Source organism: Balaenoptera musculus, chromosome 5, assembly GCF_009873245.2.
Source record: "Balaenoptera musculus isolate JJ_BM4_2016_0621 chromosome 5, mBalMus1.pri.v3, whole genome shotgun sequence".
In the NCBI taxonomy this organism is placed as follows: Eukaryota; Metazoa; Chordata; class Mammalia; order Artiodactyla; family Balaenopteridae; genus Balaenoptera; species Balaenoptera musculus.
The window spans coordinates 48,892,572-48,911,408 of record NC_045789.1 but is presented as its reverse complement, the minus strand read 5'-3'; the positions used below and the strand labels follow the sequence as shown (position 1 = coordinate 48,911,408).

General features: G+C 37.3%; 1 long non-coding RNA gene across 1 annotated transcript; it reads right to left on the bottom strand.

Annotated features, from left to right (window-relative positions):
- Positions 1–775: 775 nt before the first annotated feature.
- On the bottom strand, positions 776–4,298 carry LOC118896045. The gene is made up of 3 exons (XR_005020074.1): positions 4,098–4,298; positions 3,912–4,002; positions 776–849 (listed from the first exon to the last, which is right to left on the bottom strand). It is a non-coding gene; the product is annotated as an uncharacterized LOC118896045 (long non-coding RNA).
- Positions 4,299–18,837: the final 14,539 nt, after the last annotated feature.

Sequence of the window (18,837 nt, the reverse complement as noted above, 5' to 3'; positions counted from 1 at the left end):
GGGTGGTGGGGGAGGTGGTGGGATGAATTGGGAGATTGGGATTGACATGTGTACACTGATGTGTATTAAATGGATAACTAATAAGAACCTGCTGTATAAAAAAATAAAGAAAAGAAAATTCAAAAAAAAAAAAAGATGGGAACCATAAACAGTACTTACATTGACCAAATCCGAAAGGACTTCTCCGGACACCTGGATTGGGAACATCCTTAAATAAAATAGGTAACTATATTGCTTTTCTTGGTTAAGAGCTGTGACATGATTATGCAGCAGTAGAAGTATTTTTTAAAGTATTGTGAGAGGTAGAAAAGTTGAGGAATTTACCCATGTATGATAGAAGAGCAGGTAAAAAATACAGAGGCAGTTATTTCCGTAGCAGTCATATTATTTAATTTGTTTATTTTGACTCATTATTTGGACTAGGAAGAATATTTGAGCAAAGCCCAGCCAATCAGGTTCCCCCTCAACTAATTTTCTTTTAATTTATTTATTTAATTTATTTATTTTTGGCTGCGTTGGGTCTTTCTTGCTGTGCGCGGGCTTTCTCTGGCGAGCAGGGGGCTACTCTTGGTTGCAGTGCGTGGGCTTCTCATGACGGTGGCTTCTCTTGTTGTGGAGCACGGGCTCTAGGAGCACGGGCTTCGATTGTTGTGGCTCGCAGGCTCTAGAGCGCAGGCTCAGTAGTTCTGGTGCACAGGTTTAGTTGCTCCGTGGCATGTGGGATCTTCCTGGACCAGGGCTCGAACCCACGTCCCTTGCCTCAGCAGGGAGATTCTTAACCACTGCGCCACCAGGGAAGCCACCTAACTAATTTTGACAGGGACCCAGTCAAGCGTTCTCCATCATATGCTGGGAAGCAGAAAAAGCGGGTCAACAGAGAAAAGGGGCAACAAAGCAGAGAGAGAAACTGAGTTGCTAGACTAGGCAACTCCAGGAAAAAAGAAAGAGTGGCTTCCTTTGTTCCTGGCAGGTTTCAAAGCCCTGGTTTCAGTCCCACCTAAGACCCAGCCGTACTACCTTCCTGTGTTGTAGGAGACAATCTTGCATCCATCCAATAAACACCCCCTTTTGGCAAAAATCAGGGTGAGTGATTTGTAGCAAATAAGATTCAGCTACAACACATCACTCCAGCAAGATTGATCTGCTTCCTAAACCCCAAAATGCTGTTGGCATTTCTAACAAATGCAATGTATCCTATCCTTCGAGTCCCACCCCCCAAACCCACTCCACCTCCAACTCAAGTCCCTGGCACTCAATAAAGTCTTCTCCAATCACAGTAGTCAACATGGCTCAGTAACTTTTAGATGAACTCCTAAGAAGAGATTGAGGCTGGAAATGAGGTTTTAAGTCTTATTTCACACCACAGCATCTCCCAGATGCACCACAGTGTGAAAAGTCTTTGAAATCTGGCAGACATTTTACACTTACAGCACATCATAATTCAGGCTAACCACACTTCAAGTGCTCAGTTGTGGCATTTAGCTGGTAGCTACTGAATTGGCCAGTCAGTGCAAAGTTAGAGGTTGAATCCAAGCTCTGCCATTTCCTTGCTGTGTGATGCTGAAATGATTGCTTACCCTCTCCAGACCTCATAAAGCTGTTTTGCATATTAAATGATATATTGCCTGCAAATCCTTTAGCACAGAAAGCTCTCAATAAACTTTAACCACTAATTTTATCATAAAATACAAGAGTAAACAGAAGGGAGAGTCAGAGAAAACTTACACTTCGGTGGAACCCAATAAAATAATTTAGAATAAAGTAACAAATGAATAAAAATCGTGTATGACTGTTAGAATTTCTGTGTGTTTTGTAGTGTTTAAGAGCGAGTTTGAGATTCAAATCCTGGTTCTGCTGTATGAAATTGGGAAATTTATTTAACCTCTTGATATTTCAGTGCTTCCATCTGTAAAACGGGAATAGTGCCACATATGACTGGTGAGGAGCGATGAGTTAGTAGATGTAAAGCACTTAGAACAGGGGCCAAAAGTAAAGACAAGCAGTAGCTATCATTATCATCATTATCACGATTGCTGTTGTTATCCTACCATCCCAGATAGTTAATGGTAGTGTAATCGTTGAGTCTCAGGTCCTCGGCTTTAACTAAATACAGGCTGACTTTTAGTTGACCTAAAAATCAAACAATCCATTGTGTTTATAATCATGAATTTTCTCTATTGGATATAAAGAGCCACACAAGGGCAAAAGCATAATTACAGCAGCCTAATTAGAAACATCCAGTTCACAAACATCAGAATCCCATTCACAATTATATGTGCTGAGAAATAAAACTAGGATGCTGGGGACTAGGCATATAAAATGAACAATAACCAGATATTGCCTATTGGACCTGCACACTCTTCCATTTCCTTCTCTGTTCTCCCTTATATCACAAGGGCAGAAAGCCTGAGAACTAAATGTCACAAACTCAGTTGCCAGCAGGGTTATGGTTTATCCCACAACAGTGAGATACACTCATGCAAGACATAGAAGGCAGAAAGGGGATAGAATTACTCTTCTCCTTCTGCTAGCTTTAGCAGATACGTGGGCTTCATAAATGGGGGGTTTTAATAATAGCTTCCATGTTCCCTTGAAATTCACCCCCTTAGGGCTGCAGAGAAGCTATGAGGCTAGCAGTAGTTTCCTATCAGTTCCGGGCCTCTGGGAGGCATCAGAATCTCTCTGGCCCCTTGGATAGACTATAACTGTGGTTGTCCTCTTGACTTTGGCTTCTTCTCAATGATTTCTGTAGGCAGTTTATTCCCCATATTAAGTATTGTTCTGTTTGAAATACCTGGAATGATTTGTTTACCTGCCTGAACCCTAACTGATATTGATGTTTTTCTCTGAAAATTAATCTTGACTCTCAGATCTAGCTGATGCCTTTAAGAGATGCAGGCAATAAAATGTCAGGAATTAACTTTAGAAATTTTAATTAGTTGGCAAAGTTTGATTTCAACAATAGTAACAAAAACAATGAAAAGTAGCAGTCATTGCCATTTCTAAATGACAAATAAATAACTTTTTACAATAAAAGAGATCTCTTTTTCATGACTCTCTCCTTAACTCGAGTCAACCTAAAACCATCTGCTACAAACTGAATGTTGTGTCCCCCCCCTAAAATTCATATATTGAAGCCCTAATCCCCAATATGATGGTATTTGGAGGTGGGGCCTCTGGCGGATAATCAGGTTTAGATGAGGTCATGTGGGTAGAGTACTCATGATGGGATTAGTGCCCTCATAAGAAGAGGAAGAGCCCAGAGTCCCCTCTCTCTCCCCCATGTGAGAACACAGCAAGAAGCCAGCCATCTGCAAACCAGAACTAAGGCTCTAATCAGACACTAAATCTGCTAACACCTTGATCTTGGACTTGCCAGCCTCCGGACTATGAGAAATAAATGTTTGTAATATAAGCCACCCCGTCTGTTATTTTGTTATAGTTGCTGCTCACACTAAGACACCATCTAACACCAAAGCCCATGCTCTTAACCATGAGGTTGTATCTCTACATTGCAGCGTAATTGAGAACCACTGTCAACCATTGGGGAGATAGCCTTGGGCCACATTGGTACCTGTGGTCAGATTCCAGCATCAGTGCCATCACCATGGAAAGATAACTCATCCCATAACTACTCTGCTTAAAATTTTGCTTTCTTGACCATAGGAAACATTAACCATGAGTTAGCATAATTATTCTCATTTCTGGGAACAGGAAGGTTAATGCTGAAAGAATCTACAAGCTGAAAATAAGACTGAGTCTAAGATGGATCCACGTGAACTTAGATTGAAATAAATATGCAGTAAGTGAGATTCCCAGCAGTCATTTTGAAAACCATGCAGCACAACAAGATTTTGTCTCCATCTAATTTAGCAAATATTACCCAAAAATACCCCAAGATTCCCACTCACCCAGGAGAAAGTCCAGGGGTGGGGCCTTCTCTAGAGAACTGGGTTGAACAGAGATGTGGTCAAAGCCTCCTGTCTCGCTAGGCTCCGTCTGCTAATGAGACACAAAGCAGATGGATAAAGCAGCTGGGATTGGAACAGAGTGTTCTTTGAGGCTTCAGGCTCTGTGTTTCCACAGCAACATCATACCTGGAGGAAAGCAGCCCTGTGATGAAGCCCGGCACGTCTGTCTCCATAACGACAAGATCAAGGCAACTTGGCCATGACTCCTCCCTATTCCTCCTCAGTAGTGACCACAGTAACTATGCTACACACCCTCACGTTACAGATAAACAAGCATCCACATTGAAACTTCTTTGATGGTTGTTTTGGTCAGGTTCCCCAGATGCAGACTCTGAAAAGAGGATTTGTGTGATTTATTAAAGAAGTGCTACAAAGGGAAATGAGGGAGGAAGCAGGGGTGGGATGGGAAAAGGGGGGGAAGCCAAGCAGCAATATCACTCCAGGCACAATCCCCACAGAGAGCAGCTTCAGCCTGTTCTCAGGGAGGAAGTCAGAATATAAGTTACACCATATAGTTGCCTGCTCCCAAATGGGTCAGCCCAGGGGACATAATTCCCATGTACTTTCAGCTTTCTGCCTTTTAGGAAAACCAGGCTCTGGGAGCCAGTGAGTCCAGAGAAAGGCTATAAATGCTGTCTTTGGAAAGCACAGAAAACCCAGGTGGTGCACAAAAATAGTAAAATGGTATCCAAGGGGATCTGAGCAGAGCATCACCATTATCCTCTACACTGGAGAAGACTAGTGAATTGTGGAGAGATGGATATAAAAGAAAAGGTGAAGTTGACCATTCTTTCTCATACATCTCAGACAGTGTTTGCCTATAGTTATCCAGGCTGGGCTTTAATACCAAGGTCAAGCCTTGGTAGCTGCTGGTCATCAACATTGTGCCTTGCACAGGAGTAGGAATTATGGAAATATCAAATAACAGGACATGTTATCCCATACAATAAATTGAGATTTATGCTGCCCAACGAGGGACCATGTTTTGGTGCAAGCAGCAGGAAATTAGGAGTCACAGAACTTTCTTGCATGGCTTCAATGTTGACCACTTGATAGGGACATTAGAGAGAGGATTCAAATATTGGAAAAGGTACTAGAAAAGGATGGCTCCTCAACTCTGACATTCAGGACTTCACAGCCTAGGTTTGATCCTGCTCTATCTCTCACTTTCTGTGTGACCTTAAACATATTCATTAACATCTTTTAACATCAGCTCTTTCTTCTGTAAAATGGAAATGTTAAAACCCACCCTGGTCCTCCACTTCTGGATTTTCTCTATTCTTCCCACTAAGTATGACTAAAAATCCTGGATATTAGATATAAAACTAATGTAAGAAAACTCTGAAACGTAGAGAGAAGGCAGACCAGCTAGGGACCTCATGACCTAAAGAATGACACAGTGGTGAATTCCATGGGTTTTCTTCAGCTCCAGACTCGGAGCTGAAGAAGATGGCAACCTGAAAATACCAATGAGTCCTGACAAATGAATCAATAAATAAAATTAAAATAAAAGCTTGCTCACTCTAGCCAAAGGACCAGGAAAGGAGTAATCTAGTAAGACAGAAAACTTTCAGACAATGACTACTCTAGTCCAGCCAAACACCAAAAATACTGTGGTCCCAGCACTATCCATGATAGAAAAAGTAAAGTGGGAAGTCTAGTTTTCCACTCTTGCAAGGATGTAATGAGGCACCCCAACACAACCACCAGGGGCAGAAATCCAACAGAGAGCCAGGCAATAACAAGCCCTCTCCCCCAATGTGTCAGTGGGGACCATGGGATGAGTCAGAACTTCCATCTCCACTTGGCAGTAATGAGCTATCCCCATCTTCCCCTCAGGGGTGGTATCAGAGGTATCTCCTAGTGGAGAGTCAGAACTTTCCTCATCACCCACTGATAACATGGACACCCCACTATTGTGTCAGTGGAGACCATGTGGGGAGATATTACTCCCACCCACCCCCATCCAGGGGTAAAGAGGAGCTCCTTCCCCATCTTGGGTGTCAGTGGAAACTAGATGGAGAACCTGGACTCCTATCTCCACTTAGAAGCAGTGGGGTGGCATCCTCAGAGCAGTGTCAAGAAAGTCTAGCTAAAACAGAAGATTTGAATATGATCCAAGGTCATATAACATGATACAAAAATGTCTAAGTTACAGTTGAAAATCACTCATGATATCAAGAACCAAGAAGATCTTAAACTGAATGAAAAACATCAATGAGCAGATGCCAAAAATGAGGTGACAGAGATGCTAGATTTTAAAGCAGCCATCATAAAAATGCTTCATCAGAGAGTTACTAACATGCTTAAAACAAATGCAAAATATGCCTCAGCAAAAAATTAGAAGATATAAAGAAAAAACAAATGAAAATTTTAGAATTATAAAATACGAAAACCAAAATAAAAAGCTCAGTGGATGGTTTATAGCAGAATGGACAGGACAGACAAAGAAGAACACACAACTCATCCAATATTAGTTAAATAATTTAAATATCCCTATAACTATTATGGAAATAGAATTCATAATTTTAAAACTTCCAAAAAAGAAATATCACTACTTTGGAAAACAGTTTGGTGGTTCCTTATAAAACTAACCACACTCTAACCATATGACCCAACAATCACACTCTTCGGTATTTATCCAAAGGAATTGAAAACTTATGTCCACATAAAAATCTGTACACAGATATTTGTGGCAGCTTTATTCATAATTGCCAAAACTTTGAAGAAATCAAGATATCTGTCAGTAAGTGAATGAATAAACTGTGATACACCCAGACAATGGATTATTTTTCAGCGCTAAAAAGGAAATTAGCTTTCAAGCCATGAGAAGACTTGAAGGAAATTTAAATGCATATTACTAAGTGAAATAAGCCAACCTGAAAATTCTACATACTTATATGAGTTCAACTATATGACATCCTGGAAAAAGCAAAACTATGGAGACAATAAAAAGATCACGGATTGCCAGGAGTTAAGGGGGAGGAAAGGATGAATAGGTGGAGCATATAAATTTTTAGGGCAATGATACTATAACTCTGGATACATGTCATTATAAATTTGTCCAAACCCATAGAGAGAACAACACATGAGTGAACCCTAATGTAAACTACGGGCTCTGAGTGATGATGATGTGTCAATGTAACTTTATCAATTGTAACGTATGTACCATTTTGGTGAAGGTTGTTAATAATGGGGGAGGCTATATATGTAAGGGGCAGGGGGTATCTGGGAAACTCTGTACTTTCTGCACAATATTGCTATGAACTTAAATCTGCTCTTAAAAATAAAGTCTACTTTAAAATAAATCAAGTCTATTTTTAAAAACAGATAGGTTGGGCTTCCCTGGTGGCACAGTGGTTGAGAATCTGCCTGCCAATGCAGGGGACACGGGTTCGAGCCCTGGTCTGGGAAGATCCCACATGCCGCAGAGCAACTGGGCCCGTGAGCCACAACTACTGAGCCTGCGCGTCTGGAGCCTGTGCTCCGCAACAAGAGAGGCCACGATAGTGAGAGGCCCGCACACCGCGATGAAGAGTGGCCCCCACTTGCCGCAACTAGAGAAAGCCCTCGCACAGAAACAAAGACCCAACACAAGCCATAAATAAATAACAAAGAAACGAAGACCCAACACAAGCCATAAATAAACAAATAAATAAAAATTAAAAAAAAAAACAGATGGGTTTTCTGAAGGATTCTACCAAATTTTTAAAGAAAATTTAACCCCAAATCTATACAATCTCTTCTGGAACATAGAAGAGAAAACCCTCCAATTCGTTTTAGGAAGGAAGTATTATCCTAATACCAAAAAGCAGACAGAGTCAGTACAAAAAAAAAAAAAAGAAGAAGAAGAAGAAGATACTACACACCAATTTTGCTCATGAATATAGACATGAAATTCCTTAACAAAATATTAGCATTTAGAATTAAACAATGTGCAAAAAGAATTATCCACCATGTTTAAGTAGATTTTATTCCAGGTATACAAGGCTGGTTCAATATTCAAAAATCAATCAGTGTAGACCAGCAGATTAACAGGCTAAGAGGAAAAATCATATGATCATATCAATGCATAAAAGATATTTGTCAAAATACAACACTCAGTCATGATTAAAAAAACTCTCAGAAAAATAGAAATAGAGGGGAACCTCCTCAACTTAATAAAGAACATCTAACAAAACCCCACAGCTAACATCATACTTAAAGGTAATAGATTAAATGCTTTCACCCAAAATCAGAAACAAGACAAAAATGTCCACTCTCACCATTTTTATTCAACATAGTGCTGGAAGTTCTAACAAATGAAATAAGGCAAGAAAAGGAATTCAAGAAAAGGAACTTTGTAGGAATCTACAAAACTAAAAAACAAACAAACAAAAACCTCTTGAACTAATACGTTATTCAGCAAGATCACAGAGTACAGGATAAATATTGAAAATCAGTTTTATTTCTATACACTAACATGAAAACATAGACACCAAAATTTAAAAACACAATACCACTGACAATCATTTGAATAATTAAACATTCAGGTATAAATCTAGCAAACCATGCCTGGAAATTTTATGCTGAAAACTACACAACACTAATGAAAAAATGTCAAAGAAAATCTCAAGAAATATAGAGACACACCATGTTCATGGTCCAGAAAACTCAACATAGTAAAGATGTCAATTTTCCCCAAATACATATACAAATTTAATGTAATTCCTATTAAAATCCCAGTGAGATCTATTGCATATATAGACAAGATTATTTAAAAATTTATATGTAAATGTAGAGGAATTGGAACAGCTAAAACAATTTTGAAAAAGAAGAAAGTGGAAGGATCCGTCTACTCAATTTCAAGACTTATTATATAGCTACAATAATCAAGACTGTATGGCAATGGCAGAAGGATAGATTTATAGACTAATGGAACAGAACACAGAATACAGCAATAGACTCAGACAAATATGTCTAATGGATTTTTGATAAAGATGCAAAAGCAATTCAATGGAGGAAAGATAGCCCTTTCACCAAATGGTGCTAGAACAATTAGACATTCATAGGCAAAAAATAAACCATGATGTAAGTTTCACACCTTATACAAAAATTAAGCAAAATAAATCATGGACTTAAATGTAAGACATAAAACTATAAACACTTTTAGAAAAAAAGGTAGAAGAAATCCTTGAAATCTAGAACTAGCAACAAGTTCTTAGACTTGAAACAAGAAGCAAAATCCATAAAAGAAAAAATTTGCTGGGTAAGTAAACTTTGAGCAGAGACCTGAAGCAGGTGAGGCAAAAAAAAATAAATAAAAGATAAATTGTACATCATTAAAGTTTAAAACTTCTGCTCTGTGAAACACCCAGTTAAGAGGATGAAAAGATAAGCTACAAATTTGGAGAAAATATTGAAAACCACATATCTGACAAAGCATGGGTGTCTGTGATATATAAGGAACACACAAAATTCAAAAATAAAAAACTATCCAGTTAGAACATGGGCAAAATACATGAAGAGACATATCACCAGAGAAGACATACAGATGGCAAATAAACAGATGAAAAGATTTTTAATATCATTAGCCATTAGGAAAATACAAACTAAAACCACAATGAGATATTACTACATACTTATCAGAAAGCCTAAAATACAAAATGCTGAATGTATAAAATAAAATAACAAGAATAAGTTCTAAATAACAGCAGTTATTACAAATATAAATTGAACTCTTGGTTTATATGGTGGGAAAAAATCCAACAACTGTCACTTACAAGACCCACACTGAAAACAAAACGATGTGGAAAGATTGAAAATAAAGTGATGATTACGTACAGTATTTTGCACACAGCACAGATAGATGATGATGATAGATAGATAGATAGATAGATAGATAGATAGATAGATAGATAGATAGATAGATAATAAAGGACAAAATAAAATCAGCTTGTCAAGTTGAATATTTGCATAACTTATGCTTTAGCAATACCGCTCCTAAGTGTGTGCCCAAAGGAAACTCACGTACAGGAAGAGTTCATGACACCTCTGTTTGTAATAGCAAAAAAGTTAAAATCCTTTGATAGGATGATATTTTCAAATGGTGAAATACTTTACAGCAGTAAAAATTAATGAGATGCAGTAACACAGAGTATGGATGAATATGAGTAGCATAATGTTGAGTGATAAAAGCAGGTCCCAGAAGACTACACACAATGTGCACACTCTTTTTAAAGTTCAAAATCAGATAATAAAAAACAATACTTCGTTTACATATATATAGTACGTATATGTATGTATGATGTATGTATACATATATTTCATAAAATAGTTTTTTAAAACAAGGTAATGATATACACAAAATTTAGCATAGCTATTACCATTGAGGGAAATAGATGGGTGGAATAGGAGGAAGGGGAAGAGAAGCACTAGGTAGATTTAATTGTTACTGTTTTAGTTCTTGAGTCAGGTGGTTAGTTAAAATTTTTTTACTCTATTTTTTAAAAGGGATGAGAAAAGCTAAACAAGTTAGATATAAACCAGAAGAAATCCAGTATAGCAATTTTAACACTAGACAAAAAAAGAACATATAATATGAAAAACATCATATGGGATATATAGGGGTAGTATATATTAGCATCAGGAACAAAGGACCAAGAAGATGCAATGATCATGAACATATATGTACTTAGTAATATAGCTAAAAATATATGGAACAAGAACTGATAGAACAATGAAATAAATTAACCATCTACTTGGAAATTTTTAAGTCACTATTTTCAGAAATTAATAGCTTAAGTAGAAAACAAAAGAGCAAAGATATAGAACACTTAATTCTCAGGTTAAAACTTTAAAAGTTACCAAAATAGATGCAAATTTTATATAACCCATTCCAACTGAATTTGGGGCTTTTCAGAACTGTCTCTTTTTCTTTTCATACATTTCAACATTTAACCTTGAAAAACTAAAGACTCTTCTAACTCTGGTGAAAAGTCTTTGCAAAATAAGAAGCAAATATTTCCACTTCCCCCAGAAGCTGCCAGAAAAACATAGAATATTCTGCATCATAAAAACTGACCTGACAACTTTAATTATAACAAAGATTTGTAAGACATCCAGACTTCAGAAACTGTTGTTATATCCTGAGGAAATAGTTCCTCATCTCTAAGAGGCTTATAATGCTGATTGGTTGTCTTATAATGTGTTGCCCTGGTGATAATACTTAAAATGGCATCTTAAAGATATAAATACTTGTTGACTTTCTTTGTTAAGCCAGAAAGGGATCATTGGCTCTTAACATGCCTAGAGAAAACAAGTAAAATGACTTTTACGTTTCCATTTTATGCAGAATTTGATTGAAAGTCTCATGTTATTTAAATAAATGACTAACACTTGGGTTAAACAGAAAATTAGAAGCTACTTAGAACTAAATAACAATGAAAGTACCATACATTAAAATCTGTGAGATGCACCTAAATAATACTTAGAGGGAAATTAATATCTTTGAATATATTGATGGAAGGTTAAAAACAAATGAACTATTCCTCTTCTTCTTCCTCTTCCTTTCTTTTCCATTTTTTTTTTTCCTGCTTTCCTTTCCTGAACAATTCAGTCCTAAACGTATTAGATGAGCCCACTTCTAAGAGATGTAGGCATCCACACCTCAGGAATGGGGAGAGGGTGAGCCATGGCAGCCCAGAGCATGGCGTTGGTATCTTAGGAAGATAAGAAGGACAAGAAGCTGCTTAGCCAGGCAGGATAAGAGGTCACCTCCACCTTGAGGCACAGGGAGTCAGAGCCCCAGCAGGGTGAGCAGGGCATCCCCATGGAAGAGCAGCCTTGCACAGGAGGTTGTAATAATGGGTACAGTGAGGAGGGCATCACACAGGGGTGCGCATGATGGCAGAGATGAGAAATTGATTGCATAAGGAGGACTAATCATATAAGTAAATAAAGGATGTCCCTGAAGTCTTCATGCAATTTTAAGCTTTAATAACTTCAGAACCATAAATTCTACAAACTTATAAAAAATTAATTTGAATGTTTAAGTATTTTAAATTCTTCTATCTTATTTAAGTTTGTATATTTTGAACAATAAATATTTAATTTTAAATTTTCTTTTCAGTCTCTCTGATTGAAGATGGCAAATAACCGAAATGGGATAAAAATAAAATATATTATTCAAAATTAACACCAAAAATATGTGTAAAAGAAATTTAAACAATTAAACTTTCAAATGAGGATGTAAAGGAAAAAAACTAGATTATATATGTGATGTTGGACTGGAAATGAAGATATTGGTGCAAAATCATGGTCTTCAATTTATAAAAAAAAGAAATTAATAGATGTGTTGGAAAGATATTCCGTGTTCATGGACAGGAAGACTTAATATTGTTAAAATGACCATACTACCCAAAGTAATCTACAGATTTAATACAATCCCTATCAAAATACTCATGACATTTTTCAAAGATCTATAACAAATAATCCTAGAAAACTAGAATAAATAATTTATATGGAACTACAAAAGACCCAGAATTTCCAAAGCAATCTTGAGAACAAATAATAAAGCTAGAGATATCATGCTCCATGACTTCAGACTATACTACAAAGCTACAGTAATCAAACAGCATGGTACTGACACAAAAACAGACACATAGATCAATGGAACAGAATAGAGAGCCCAGAAAGAAACCCATGCACATATGGTCAATTAATCTACAACAAAGGAGGCAAGAATATACAATGATGAACAGACAGTCTCTTCAATAAGTGGTGCTGGGAAAACTGGACAGCCACATGCAAAAGAATGAAATTAGAACATTTTCTCACATCACATACAAAAATAATCTCAAAATGGATTAAAGACCTAAATGTAAGACCGGATACTATAAAATTCCTAGAGGAAAACTCAGGCAGAACACTCTTTGACATAAATTGCAGCAATATTTTTTTGGATCTGTCTCCTAGAGTGATGGAAATAAAAATAAAAATAAACAAATGGGACCTAATTAAACTTAAAAGTTTTGCACAGCAAAGGAAACCATCGACAAAACACGATTTTAAAATAGGTAGTTACATTAAATGTGTAAATGTAGTCAAAAATGTTTAAGGGAAAAAATACATACACAAGTACATACACACACAATACAACTTCTAAATTCCCAGAATTTTATTACACTATTTTTTCTTCATTTGCAATATTAGATAATCTTAAAATTATATTTGTATATGATATAAGGGTCAAATCTTACTTTCTTCTAAATTTCTTCTAGTTTAATATTTATTAAATAATTCTAACTTCTCCTAACATAATAAAATACCAGTTTCTTGCATTTTAAATTCTCTTATACACTAAGATCTATTTCTGTATTCTCTATTTGACCCATTTATCTATTTGTCTATTCCTATGCCACTGCCATATTGTTTTGACTTGAGTGGCTTCATAGTACATTCTAACATCTGATAAGAGAGTCCCTCCTTTGCTAGTCTATGTTTTCAAACTTTTCTTGATTATTATTAGGCACCTAGTCGTACTCCTAAATTTTAAGATAATTTTACCCAATCCCAAAGAGTTTTTTTAAAACGTCGTTGGTATTCTAATCTAAATTTCATCAGTTTATATTAATTTAGGGAAAATTGACATTTTTATTACATTTCCTTCTCATTTAAAAACATTGTCTTAACCATTTGTTCAAATCCTGTTTTAGGTCATACAAGAAGATTTTATAATTTTCTTCATAGTATTCCTGTGCTTTTCCTTTACAACTTATTTCTAAGTACTTGTAGTTTTTGTAACTTATGTATAAATGCTATTTTTTGTATTTCCCTTACTCAGTGCTTATTGTTAAAATAGAGGAAATGACCAATTCTTGTATAAGAATCTTGTAGCAATCACCTAACCAAATTTTCTTATTAATTCTTGTGTGGTTTTATTTACTGCTGTCTTGGGTTTTCTAAATATAAAATCATATCATCAGCAAAAAGTGATTGTTTTCACTCTTGTTTTCTAATATTTATATCAATTACTGTATTTTATTGTCTCACTACATCACTAGTACCTCCCAATCAGTTTTAATTATAATGGTGAGAGAGGACATCCCCAACTGGTTCCAAATTTTAATAGAAATAGTTGTTATAATTTGATTTTAGGATTGTCAGGTTTTGGTGCATTGTTTTTATTTTGATTAATTCTGTAGTAAAACTGGAAATAACCAGTCACAATGGTAATTAGTGTGTAAACAAAGACATAGGGCTACAGGTGAGAGTCAATCATCAGGTTAGGCTGCATTCATCCCCTAGATCTTCAGTCTAGACAGTGTACAGTTTCCTACTGTTAGGCAAACAACTAAGGTCTCATAGCATCTCATATCACAGTAATTAGGAGAATGTCATGAGCATTTTGTAACATAAAAGAGCTTGGTGGTTAGCTAAAAAAGGATAACTTGTCTGGCTAACTAGTTCTCTGGAAATTTATGTGGTTACCTGGCCAGCTGTTTGCAATCAGCTGGTTAGCAAGTTCAGAATACTTGTATTTTATCATAAAGGTAAGAAAGTTTAATTTTTTAAATAATGGTTGTCAGCTAAAATGTACTACCCCAAAGAATTCCCTTGTTTCCATTTTACTTCTAGTTTAATTGGGAATGAAAGTTAACTTTTATTGAAAACGTCCATATCTATTAAAATGATTATATGATTTGCTGATATAATAAAGTATGTTGTCAGATTTCTCACTATTGATTATCCTTAAATTCCTAAAATAAAAATATTTGATCAAAATGTATTATTATTTTGATTCATTACCAGATTATTTTTGCTAATATTTTATGTGTAATTTTTGCATCTATATTCATAAAAGAGATTTGTCTATATTTGTCTATATTTTTTCCTACCTTTCTCAGGTTTCAGTATTATAGTTATGATGATTTCATGAAATCATTTGGAGAGATACCTGTCTTTTTACATGGCTTGGAATCACTTGAAAAACAATAGAATTATTCATTCTTTAAAGATTAGATAATTGCTCTGAAACCATCTGTGCCTGGGTCTTTTCAATAGATCTTGAATCATCTTTTCATTCTCATCAGTAGTTTCCCTTTCTTCTTTTTTCAATTTTGATTGTTGATATTTTTCTGGGAAATAAACATTCCTTCTAGTTTTTCAAATTTGTCATAATGAAACTGCATGATCATGAGTTAAAGCAGAGAAATAAAATGAGAGCCAGCCTCAGAAACCCAGCAGCTTCTCTCTTAGTTGTAAAGACTGTTCCTCTCCATCATCAATCTGAGTTCCTACACAACCTTCAGTTGCTGCTCAGACATAAGCAAGTTTCTCTCAGCCACTTACTGGCCATGTGACCCTCTGTTATGACATCGGATCAAGCCACTCTAATCTCATCCCTGGACTGTAAAAGCCTCTTAACTGGTCCCCCGAGACTTGCCCCACTACTGTCTATCCTCCGGACAACCATTAGAATATTCTTTAATAGTACAAATTAGATGAACTATCATACTTAAAACTTTCCAAAGTTTCCCATTGAATCAGAAAAAAGATCTGCATTTCTTAATACAGCATTGAAATCCCTACATGAACTGGCCACCCTTCAAACTCTTCATATACATCTCACTCTACTCATACCCCAGCCACCATGGTCCAACAGCTCTGCCCTTTTTCTCTCTCCCTGAAGATGCCAAACTTGCTTCCTTCTCAGGTCCTTTGCATCTGCTGTTCCTTGTGCTTGGAATACATTTCCTCCTTTCTATCTGTCAGTTCTTACCTCAAATGTTACCACCTCAGAAAGGCCTGATCTGACCTCCTTAGCTAGAACAACCATCCCCAAACCCAGGCACTCTCTTTGACAATATTCTCTTTTATCTTCTTCATAACACTTATCACTACCTATTTCTGTGTTTATTATTTGTCTTCTCCCACTGGAATATAAGCACCCTAAAGGTAGGGACCCCATTTGACTGCTATATCCTTAGTGCCTAGAACAGTGCTTGCCCATAGTAAATATTCAATAAATATGTGTGACTAACCACCTGTTACTTTCTGGATAAAATCCAAACTTATTATGGCAATCGAGTGCTACATCATGTGACCTGGCTAATGTCTTCAGACTCATCTCTTGCTTCTCCACTATGAAGTAGTGCTGGTCTGATAAACTTAAAAGAGTAATTCTAAGTAACTCTAAATATATCAAAGCTTCACATAAAATCTTTACCACAATCCAAATACCAGAAAGGACGGAAGAAAGGAAGAAGGGAAAGTAGAAGGAAGGAAGGAAGAAAAGAAGGAAGAAGGAAGGAAGGAAGAGAGGGAGGGAGAACAGGAAGAGGAAGGAAGGAAGAAAAGGGGGAAAGGAAACACACTTGCCATGTGGTGGGCATGTGTCAGGGTGGGTGAAGGATACAAAAGCATCAAAGTAAAGAGCTTTGTTTCTTATAGAGGAGAATTCAAATAAAGAGAAGTAGAATAAAGGACAGGGTAAGTTTCTATTGCACATGGAAAATTATGATGCCTGATAGATGATGTTATAAGTGTTACAAGTAAGCAAGAAAAGTGTTCATAGACACTGATGATTTGCTCTGAGAACTTTACATATACATTTTAGTTCTCCAACTAGAAATTTGGTTTTTCCCAAAAACAAGAACCACCTTTCCTCCTTCCTTCCTTCCTTCATTTTGGTGGAGACCCCAAAGCCTTGAGTGCAGCATTCCACATGTAGTGGAAAATCAATAAATGCTTATTGAACAGTTAAAGGAATGGATGCATGTCTACGGTTCATGGGGTTGAAAGTGGGTGAGAGGTGGGTTAGTGGATGGCAAGGAAAAGTTGATGCCTTCTTCTGCAAAGTCAAGAGTATCTCCATGGAGGTCGTCCATGGAACTAACCCAAGGCCAGAGTCAGAACCAAGAGTCACACTTCAGCCACAGAGGAAAGGGCAGTGGAAAATCCTTCCTGACAAGAACAAATATGACACCAAAAGTACTTACCCTTGTAGAGAAAAGGAAACCTGTACCTGGCCCTCTAACTGGAGCCACTGCATGCTTTCAGGGCAGAGAGAGAATTTTCAAGCACCAGAGCAGAAAACACTTAACATAATGATGGGCTGAGTACAATTATCTCCTCTCTCCTCCTACTCCACTGCAGGCAGGAAAATGGCTACTAGGGTCAAGTGTAAGTGTAAGGTGGCCCTGAACAGCAGCCGGAGGGGACCTGCCTGTTTCAACACAGTCTATGGAGAAGCATTTCCAGAGCATCTGACAAATGATGCTAAGTGTCTGGGAACAGCAGGCTGAAGAGGAGAGGCTGCCCATCAGTTCCTGATCTGCTTTAGCATCTGAGCAGCACTTTCTTTTGGGCATGTCAACAGCACTTGTCTCCCTGTAGATGAGTAGTAAGTATGGATGTTTCAAAAGCAAAAGCATATTCTCAGTTTTAAAGTGAGAGGGGAGGAAAGATAAAGTTCTTTCTTTAAAAATAGGGAAGAACTCATCCTGTTTGTGATCAACTATGTGTGGTCAGTCTAAAGGGTTTCCCTTGAGAGAGATGGTCCTGTCCCCAGACCAACATATTCCATTTCACTGAGGACATCCACACTCAGGGAAGCAAGAGGATGGAGGTGCAGGTGCTAACACCATCCCTACGCACAAGATACCAGAAATATAAAATGAAATGGATTTTGAGAAGGAAACAGCCAAGTTCCAAGATGGCAGTGATGTTGCCAAAACTGAATTCTTTGTCATAAAATCAATTTAATAGGTTGCAACCAGTATCCCTTCCTTCTTCTTTTTAATGAAAAGGTAAACATACATAATGCTTACTAAGTATCAGACAGTGTTTGAAGCACTTTGTGAATATTAACTCATTTAATCCTTGTACCATCCCTAGGTGGGTACTTTATGCCTCCATTTTATAGGTGATGAAACTGAGGCATAAAGAAGCTACATGCCTTGCCCAGAGTCACGCAGCAAAACCAGGATTTAAAATACAAAGACTGAGATAAAATATTTGCAAATGAAGCAACTGACAAGAGATTAACCTCCAAAACATGCAAACAGCACATGCAGCTCTATATCAAAAAAACAAACAACCCAGTCAAAAACTGGGCAGAAAATCTAAATAGACATTCCCCCAAAGAAGACATACAGATGGGCAAAAAGCACATGAAAAGATGCTCAACATCACTAATCATTAGAGAAATGCAAATCAAAACCACAATGAGGTATCACCTCACACTGGTCAGAATGGCCATCATCAGTCTACAAACAATAAGTCTACAAACATCAGAAAGTCTACAAACAATAAATGCTGAAGAGCGTGTGAAGAAAAGGGAACCCTCCTACACTGTTGGTGGGAATGTAAATTGGTACAACCACTATGGAGAAGTATGGAGGTTCCTTAAAAAACTAAAAATAGACCTACCATAGGATCAAGCAATCACACTCCTGGCCATATATCCAGAGAAAACCATAGTTCGAAAAGATACATGCACCCCAATGTTCATGGTAGCACTATTTACAATAGCCAAGACATGGAAACAACCTAAATGTCCATCAACAGATGAATGGGTAAAGAAGATGTGGTATATATACAATGGAATATTACTCAGCCATTAAAATAACAAAAAACAGGGCTTCCCTGGTGGCACAGTGGTTGAGAATCTGCCTGCTAATGCAGGGGACACGGGTTCGAGCCCTGGTCTGGGAAGATCCCACGTGCCGCGGAGCAACTGGGCCCGTGAGCCACAACTACTGAGCCTGCGCGTCTGGAGCCTGTGCTCCGCAACAAGAGAGGCCGCGATAGTGAGAGGCCCACACACCGCGATGAAGAGTGGTCCCCGCTTGCCACAACTAGAGAAAGCCCTCACACAGAAACG